This window comes from Heterodontus francisci, chromosome 30 (assembly GCF_036365525.1).
Source record: "Heterodontus francisci isolate sHetFra1 chromosome 30, sHetFra1.hap1, whole genome shotgun sequence".
Lineage (NCBI taxonomy): Eukaryota > Metazoa > Chordata > Chondrichthyes > Heterodontiformes > Heterodontidae > Heterodontus > Heterodontus francisci.
In genome coordinates this window covers 14,428,810-14,438,945 of record NC_090400.1, presented here as the reverse complement: position 1 = coordinate 14,438,945, position 10,136 = coordinate 14,428,810, and positions in this window count along the sequence as shown.

The window sequence follows — 10,136 nt, the reverse complement described above, 5'->3', positions numbered from 1 at the left end:
CACTTGATACTGGAAAACCCTGTCCGGTGTAACAGAAGCTGATTTTTTTCTTACCCTGGGGTGTCAAAGGAATTTGATGGTAGCCTTCCAACACATCTGTCTCTTTAAGACACATTGTGTTGCCCACTCTGTCCTTAAGTTCTTTATATGAGAATTTGGTTAGGAGTCTGCCTTCTTTACCACAGTGGCTTTTCTAGAGTCTATGCAAGTTTGGACTATGCCACCAGGTTTAGTCATCAAGACCATCTGCGCACTCCAGTTGTCCTGACTAGGTTCAACTGAGCTGCCCTTCAGCATGCATTGTACCTCTGCTTCCACTTGGGCCTGTCTGTCTGGAGCTAAGCAACAAGGTTGTCCTTTTAAAGGAATGGCTCTCCCTATACCTACATCATGTGTAGCTAAGGTTGTACATCCTGGCTTATCCCTACAAACTTTTTGAAACACTGTGAAAAACCTGGTTAGGACTTCACGTTGTTTTGCCTCGAAGTGTAAAAGCGTACTGTTTAATTTTCTTAGCCATTCTCCATTTGTTGATTGGATAGTTGAAGGATCAATCTGAGAATTTCCTCGGCCTACTTCTGCCTCATCCTCACTGTCCCTTTCCTTCTCCATAGTCCCGATTACCTGACATACCTGTACTGGTTCATCGACCTCCCTGCGGTCATATGGTTCGAGCAAATTAATGTGACATAAATGGTTCTTCATCCAGTGATCAGGGGTGTCAATCAAGTCATCTACCTTGCCCACTCTTTTGATCACTCTGTATGTACGACTGAACCGTGCTTTCACTGGTTATCCCTGTGATGGTAACAACATTAATACCTCATCCCCTGGTTTTATGGTAGGTTGTGGTTTTCCCACCGTTTGACAAGTGTGGCATGCCCTACAAAATTATCTCACATCCTTTGCAAGACCTGGCCAGTAATAATGTTTGCTTATGTGTGATTTGGTCTTCCGAATTCCCCTTTGTCCTGAAAAAGGAATGTCGTGTGCTAACCTTAATCCTTGGCGATATTTAGGTGGTACCACCATCTGTTCAACAACTGTCTAGTCTTCGTCAGCAGGTCTATGAGGTGGTCTCCATTTCCTCCTCAAAACCCCGTTTGCCATATAGTAGCCTTCCGGAAATCCTTTCATCTCAGCTTCTCTCAGAGCCGTCTGTGCTATTTGGTAGACCGCTGGATCAGCTTGCTGTGCTGCAATGATAGATTAGATTTTTTTAGATTAGAGATACAGCACTGAAACAGGCCCTTCGGCCCACCGAGCCTGTGCCGAACATCAACCACCCATTTATACTAATCCTACACTAATCCCATATTGCTACCAAACATCCCCACCTGTCCCTATATTTCCCTACCACCTACCTACACTAGTGACAATTTATAATGGCCAATTTACCTATCAACCTGCAAGTCTTTTGGCTTGTGGGAGGAAACCGGAGCACCCGGAGAAAACCCACGCAGACACAGGGAGAACTTGCAAACTCCACACAGGCAGTACCTGGAATCGAACCCGGGTCCCTGGAGCTGTGAGGCTGCGGTGCTAACCACTGCGCCACTGTGCCGCCCTTAACCATAGGAGTAACTGATATTTTTGATCCTGCTAAATCAATTCTTTGGAGTAGATCAATTCCCTTTACTGGTAAACTGTGCACAACACCTGCAGTTACTACCCCAGATATTAAGTCATTTTCTAGGCATACTTAATACAAAGGTACGGGTGTACACACCCCGCCAATTCCATTACCTAAAACTTTAGCGTTCAAGGCGGTTTCTGGAGAAAACTTCATATCTTTCCCCAGCAAGAGTGTTTGGATCGCTCCTGTATCCCTGAGTATAATGATAGGTTTTCCTGCCTCACATACGGGATACGGAGTTACTCTCCCCTTTGACAAAAAATCATTATAACTCTCAGGTATTTTATTCTTAACCTCTGCACTCCTCTTAGTTTTAGTATCTGGTTTCACATTCACAGCTGCTGTTAAAGCGATAGCCTGGTCTGCTATATTCTGAGTCTTTTCCTCTGCACTAACTTTGCGGACCCCAACAAGTCCTATGGGTTTACCTCGCAATTTCCAGCACTCTGAACGAAGATGACCTGTTTTGTGGCAATGATGACACTTTGGCTTGCACACCTCACTTCTACCCTCAGCACCTTCCTTTCTGGCCTCAGGAGGTGATCCTGGGGCAATCCCAGCTGTTCCTTCTTGTCCCCAGCTACTTGCCTTCCTTTTACTCTCCCACTTTCTATCCTTCTCGGGTTTATGGGGGTGACGGACAAAATAAGTTGGCTTATTCACAAGCTCAAATTCATCAGCAATCTCTGCTGCTTGCCTAGCTTTCAAAACTCTCAGGCTATCTATATGCGTTCTCACGACTGAAGGAATGGGGTTTATAAACTCTTTTAAGAGAATCAATTCTCAAAGGTTCTCATTTGTGGTTTCTATCTTTAATGCCCCTATCCAACCGTCAAAATTCATTTGCTTCACCCTCTCAAGTTCTCAATATGTCGGCCCAGTCAATCCCCGTAAGTTCCTAAAATTCTGACGGTAAGCTTCAGGGACTAACTCATACGCAGAGAATAGCTTTTTTTGCCATCTCATAATCTGCAGAAGCCTCTTCAGAAAGCAGACTTCATGAGCTCTGCCTACCAGCCTGCCCTATATGAGCAATGTCTAGCTTTCTTTCACCATTTCATCTGTTTGGCTATTTTTTCAAAACATATGAAAAATGCCTCTACGTCCCTTTCCTCGAACCTTTGAAGAGCCTATATAAGTTTAAACAACTTCTCACTGGGCCCTAATCTAAATTCAGATTCTTCCTGACCCAAATTTTCCCTGGATTTAGACTACCCCTTTGTCTTAGTTCCATCTCATTTGGCCTAAATTCCCTCTCTTCTCTTTCACTGTCTGAAGTTCAAGTTTTCTTATTGCTATTGCTTTTTCTTTTTCCTGTTGAAGCTCCAGTTTTTTCATTTCTAACTGAATCCTAGCCAATTCCACTGCATCACTCTCGGACCTACTACATTCACGTCTTTCCTATTCGCTTTCTTGTTCCTCGTATTGCCCTTCATCTGTATTACCATCATCATTTTCTTCTACCAATTCCAGACGTTCGGCTATTATGTCAATTAACTCTGCTTTTTTGGCACCTAATTTCAATTCCAACCCCAATTTTGCTGCCAATTCTTTTAATTTGTGCTGAGTTAAAATTATCTAGTCACTCAGCGAAACATTCTGCTTTCCAAAAAACTCTGCTGCAACCGTTAATGCCATAACAATGGTATAGACTGTACCTTGTTGTACAAGGGAACTGAAATAAAAACCAGAAATGCTGGAAATACTCAGCAGGTCTGGCAGCATCTGTGGAGAGAGAAGCAGAGTTGCAGGTCACTGACCCTTCTTCAGAACTGGCAAATATTACAAATGTAAAAGGTTATAAACAAGTAAAGTGGGGGTGGGGCAAGAGATAACAAAGGAGAACGTGTAGATAGGACGAGGTCACAGAATAACTGACCAGAAGGTCATGGAGCAAAGATATGTTAATGGGGTGTTGAAAGACAAAGCATTAGTACAGAAAGGGTGTTAACGGACTGCCTTTTACATTTCTAATATTTGCCAGTTCTGAAGAATGGTCACCGACCTGAAATGTTAGCTCTGCTTCTCTCTCCACAGATGCTGCCAGACCTGCTGAGTATTTCCAGCATTTCTTGTTTTTATTTCAGATTTCCAGCATCCGCAGTATTTTGCTTTTAATGTACAAGAGACCTGGTTCTTTTAATTTCTTTGTAATTGGTGTCAGATTTAGATCCTAACAATCAAGTTTCCAATTGATAAGATCCCAGACTTGAGAGCAATTAATATACCAATCGCAAGACCCCAATTTAAATATGTTATCCCAGAGACGAGTAATTTACTCTAATTCCAAATGTGAGCCCTCCAGATTAGTCTGATTCTGATCCCAGATGTGAGCCACCGAATTAAGATATGATTCAAATCCAGAAACCCAATTAATATGTGATTCAAATCTTGAGTGAGCCCCCAATTAATATGTTATGACTGACGGCTCCTGTCAAAGCCCCAATCAAAATATCCAATTCTGATTGCGGTGGGAGTGATGTACAGATAATTCAATCCCGTCGCTCCACATATCACCGAACATATCATTTAAAACTTTCCAAATTAAAGAAAGGCCCTACCAAATTGTACCATCTCATAACCCCTGAATGAGGCTAACCAAACCAGGTGTCTTTAAATCAGCAACTTAACTCTTTAATTAGAAGAATCAAATTCTGAACACTATGAAGATATAAACAACATTTAAAATAGAAACAATTAGAGTCCTTGCAAATTACCATCCAATATTGCTTGAAGTCCTCACAGGATGTTGCTTGAAGTCTTCACAGGATGTTTCTCGAAGTCCTCACAGAATGTTGCTTTCCTTCTCCAGCGAATTTTAACAATTAACGACTTGCAAACACTTTCAACAGAAGCAATCTGACTTTAGAGTTTTTGAAGGATAAAATATTGTCACAGTCTAACTTCCCTTTCTTCAATTTCAATTACCAGAGATCGCTGTCTTGGCTTGATTTTTTTAGAATTTTGAGAGATTATAATTAAACAGACTAAATTCCTATTCCTTCAGTTTAAGTGGTTGAGTGCTCTTTTTCAGGTGTGCTCATCACAACTGTGTCCTCTGTATCTGTCAGTGTGTGTGTTCTGTTAGCACAAACTGTCTTCCTAACAGCTGGTTCAAAACTGAATTGTAACAAATGTATCGTATTAGGATCACTCCCAGTGGCTGTTTCTATGGTATCAATTACTCTATTCCCCATTATAAATTTCCTGACTCGACCTGTAATGGACCCACATTTGTCTTCGCAAAACATTTCCTTTTTCCGTACCTATCAAAGCTTTTACAGTCCATTTTTATATTATTTGCTACTTTACATTCATATTCTGCACAACATTTCAGCTGATCAAACAAACTGCAAGTTGACAATGGCCCTGGCATGGGCAGTTCATGCAAATAATTCATTCCAGATGCTTGGAGGGTAAAGTCCCTACCAATTAGTCTATGGGCAAAATCCCAAAGTTACCTTCTGTGTTGTGCGATAGTCCTCCTGCGCTAGAATTCGTTCAATTTTCTTCTGCACATTTTACTGCTTTACTTGCAGAGAAAAGAGCTTTCATCAGGGCTGAAGTATCAGAGAAAATTCAGAGAGCTCTGATGCATTGCATAAGACCATCTGAGACAGAATTTAACACAGAAGATTTGGTATATTATAAAAGAGAGGGTCATGGAGAATGAAAAGACTCTGTTAAGGTAATAAGTAATGATGGTACTTGGTACTTAACAAACATGGTCATCAAACTCTTAAAGTTCATTCCTCATAATTAATTAGAATTAGTTATAAAATCTCAGACTCTGAGCAGCTGAAAGAGGCAAATGAGGCATCTTGTGCTCAATTGCTCGCTTGTTTTGTGATGAGGGTCCTGAGGAACAGAATACAGATGATCAAGAGCTGAATAGTGATAAGGTGAGAGATCATGACACACAGGACAGAGCTATCACATCCATAGGTCAATTGCCCAGAGTGGGTATCCAGGTGACAAATATTCCAGAGTGGTCTAAGGAAGGGAGGGAAGCAACAATTGTGGGATGTGCAGGAAAAGCTACTGGCAAGTTTAAATATTAGTTGAATGTTCAGGATGAAGGCCAAGATGTGAGGTCCATGGACTGGCAGAATGGGGTGAAAGAGTGGAGAGTAAGAAAGTGCATTGCAATTACTGATAGTGGATCAGAAAGTGAATCTTCTGTCAGAAAATGATCACGTACTGGAGAAAGAGACTACGGCAGTGCAAGAGGACAATCTCGCAGTATTAGTCCCGACAGCCATAAAACTGCCAGTTAAGATTATAGCTTGAATTGATTACACAGTGAAATATAGGTTACAGAACAGCCTCAGAACAGAGCAGTGGCGCAGTGGTTAACACCACAGCCTCACAGCTCCAGCAACCTGGGTTCAGTCCTGGGTACAGCCTGTGTGGAGTTTGCAAGTTCTCCCTGTGATCGTGTGGGTGTCCGTCAGGTGCTCTGGTCTCCTCACACAGCCAAAAACTTACAGGTTGATAGGTAAATTGGCCATTGTAAATTGCCCCTAGTGCAGGTAGGTGGTAGGAGAATTGTGGGGATGTGGTATAGGATTAATGTAGGATTAGTATAAATGGATGGCTGATGCTCAGCATGGACTCAGTGGGCCGAAGGGCTGTTTCAGTGCTGTATCACTCTATGAGAACTGGAAACTGACGTTCTCATGATTGTGAAGTTTTGGTGACTGCCAATAAACTTGAGGATAAACTAAAAAGAGAGGGAAAACAAATGGAATTGGATAGTTGGAGAGAGTTTGGAGTTTATTCTGAGGTGCCACATAAGAGGCAATCAGCTTTGTCACACAGATGGATTTGTCCTGAAATAGTCTTTGCAAATGGGACTTATAAGGCTAAAGCGAGGCTAGTTGTGAGGGGTTTTGAAGAGTGACTTGGTGATACAGATGTTAGAGTGGACTCTCCCACAGCTGAAAAGTAGTCTTGAAACTTTTAGCTCTTTTGGCTGCATATTCATTTGAGATGTAGTTCAAATAACATAAAAGCTGCATTTCTGCATGGTGATGTGGGCCAGGGTTATACCAAGGGCAGATGGGATCCGGCTACTGACTGAAAAGTCGGTGGCGAACCCACTTCTGCCTCGACTGGGGATCCAATCCATATTTTGTGGGTCACGAGGCTTCAATTGGTGTGAGGCGGGACTTCCATCCGCTTGAAGTAGGAAGTGCTGCCTAATAGAGCTGCCAGCCAATCAGCGGGCTGGCGGCTCTTAGTCCCAGCAGCGCCACTGGGAGCGGTGGCCACTGCTGGGACTACAGCCCAACGTCAAGAAACGATGTCGGGGAGCCTGGAGCAAAGGTTTTGGTTGCCTCACCAAGGGGTAATTGGTCTGGCCCTGGCAAGGCAAGGGTGGTCAATTGGGGGGAAAGGGGGCATGTTGGGTGTTGGGGGTGGTTGGAGTCGTGGGAGCGGCCCTCCACTGGGCACAGGGTGCCAGATCATGAGGGCCCCCCGGGAAGTTCGAGAGCTGCTTGGATTTGTCACGCGGCTTCTCATTCACAGCCACAGGTAAAATCCCTATGGAGGCGGGCGAAGGCCTTTAGGTGGCCACTTAGGGGCCTTAATTGGACTGAGGCGGGCAGGCCTTTTTTGCGCCCCCCCCCCCCACCCCCGCTCCCCAGCCCTGTGTAAAGTGGCTGAGGAGGCAGGAGTGGGTTGGGAAGGGTCCCCGGAGCCTCATGCTCCATTTTATGCCCCCCCCCCACACGCCACCATCCCGCTCATTGGGGTGGCATAAAATTCCAGCCATAGTTTCAGAGAAGTGTTTCTGAAACCGCCCTTAGAGGCAGCAGATGCAGAAAGAAAACTAGGGAAACTAAACAAATACTTCTATGGCTTGAATGATGCTTCCAGGGTGTGGTATTTCTCAGTGAGATCTGTTTTGCTGAAAATAGGTTGGGCTGATTTTAGGTGATGCTCTTTGAAGATGGTGGTGCGCCCACACGGACCGGCCGTCGTAGAGCTGCCGCGATATTCAGCGTGGCGGCTCATTAACTTCACGGCAACGCACCGCCCTCCCAAATTATGTGGTGGGAGCAGGCGGGACATCAGCTGAGGGGCAGGTGCTGGGGCCCTATTTAAAGCACCCCGGCACCTGTTCCCTGACAGATGCCAAATAAATACTTACCACAGTATAGAAGACTGTGGATGCTGGCAACCTGGCAGAAAGTGCTGGAGAAACTCAACAGGTCTGGCATCATGAAACTGAATTAATGAACCAGGAAAATATGTTTATATTCCAGCTGCATTGCAAACCAGAAATATTACATCAAGAATTATGATGAACTGCTCCAGAAACAAAGTGTACGTGAACATCTATATCTGTGTCTATCTGTCGTCGATGAAAAACCAGGTCAACAGCACAGATTTCCTCACTAGTCCTGCTTTAGTTTTCAAGCGTTCAAAAAAATCTTGCAGCCAGAAGTTAGAGCAGTTACACTGTGGAATAGCCTTCACATTTAAACAACCAGACAAAAAACCGAAGATGGCAGAGGGGCACTCTAAGGTGGCCGCATGGTTCAGCGATGCCTCGCTGCTCACTCTCCTCTAAGCTGTGCGGGCAAGGCGGGAGGTCCTTTTCCCCAGCGATGGTAAGAAAAGGCCCTCCCACCTGACCAGGGCAGCCTGGCTGGAGGTGGCAGAGGAGGCCAGAAGCCGTGGGACCATCCGGTGTGAAAGGGTCCAATGCTGGAAGAGGATGAAAAATCTCCTCCGCTCCGCAAAAGTAAGTGGCACTTTGCATCATGGCCCCACTGAACCTGGGTGTCCCCACACAGGTGGCACACCTGTGCCACTGCCATGCCAAAGACAGGGAGGTTGGGCAGGGATGAATGACATGACATGAATGGATGAAAGTATGAAAGAACTCACCCTTGTCTGCAGCTCACAACTTGGCACCTACTGAAGTAGCTCACTCAGTAGTCCACACTGAGCCTGCCCCCACTTTGGGCCCAGCACCCTGTTTCGGGTTGTTGTCTTGCCATCCTTAATATCTGCCACCTTGTTTCTCTGGGCAAAGAGGGCCCACAATGCTCCGAGGAAGCAGCGTCCCATGACACTCCCGCACCGTTCACCAGCGCAGATACAGTCACCTTGGTGGTAATCCGGTCAGCCCTCCAGTCTGGGTCACAAACTGGTGAGAGCACTGCACACGCACCTGAGCAGTTGCCTGAGGCTGAGACAGCCGCAGCCCCAGGCAGTCAGAGGGCTGTGGGTGGCCAGGTCCATGCTGAGCCCCAGGATACTGATGTCCCTCTGTTGTTGACAGCACAGGACATGCTGGAGCTGCTGCAGCAGTCGTGGCAACATCTGGTGGAGATGCCACAGGCCATGTGTCCAGTCTTGAGCAGATGATGGGGGAGTCCATCCAGGCCTGACGGCTGCCATGTCCCAGGCAACTGAGCGCATGGCGGCATACATGGAGATGGCGGTGACCCTCCTGGTGAGCCAGATTCCATTAATAAACACTGACTTGCATTCCCTTGCCGAGCCATTAGATCCTCAAATTAGTGGCAAGGCGAGAGAGGGACCAGGGGCATGGAGACTGTCCCTGTCCCTGGTCCTTCCCGGGAGAGCAGAGGTTCAAATGAGCCTTGAGCTGGATGAGACGAGACTGCGCGTCATATCTGGGGTCCCTCGAGGTGATTCCAATGTGGATGCTGACCCCTCCACTGCTGAGTCAAGCTCCAGCAGCCATGATGTCTAAGGAGAGTTCTGCACTGACGCAGGATTCCCAGCCAGCCCGGGCCCTCCAGGTCTCGTGCGCATAGAGGACAACCGTCAAAGTCATCCACAACCAAAGGGCAATGTTATCAGCAGCTTTCCTCCAGTCAGGCTGCTCATGCAGAAGTGGGACCGTGAAATTGTGAGAACAGAATTTTTGAGAACAGAATAATATGGTGACATTTAAGATGAAATAATTAATTAATTATGTATTACTAACAAGCTAACTTCGGAGCTGCAGGGAGGGACATCTTATCAGAAATGACTTCGTAGCTTCAGGGCTGCACAGACAGCTTATCATTCAGAGTAGACTAACAAGAGAAAACTAACAGGACAGTTGTAAGCCGCTTCATAATTGCCTATTGTATAGCAATCAGTCTAACATTCCAAGGATATAGGGGGAATAAGAAACTGCTTGAGGACAGGGTGACAAGGCAGTACCCCAATCAGGCCCTGACACCAAGAAACTGCAGAGTTTGTAAACCAATTGGGAACATAAAGGGGGTGTCACTAATGTGTCTGCAGAACTATAAGCAAAGGCTTGATATCCCTGCTCAGGCAGGAGAGGGCAGGAAAGAGAAGGAGAGGAGATAAGAGCCCAGGTGTTGTTGTTTGCTTTGCTGATGATGTAACCAAGAAGTACTGCAATAAAGTTTCTTAAAGCTACAGTCGGACTCTCTTTGTGTAACTAATGGAATCCAACAGAGCACCTGCAAACATTTCCAAAAAACACTGTGACACAGATGGG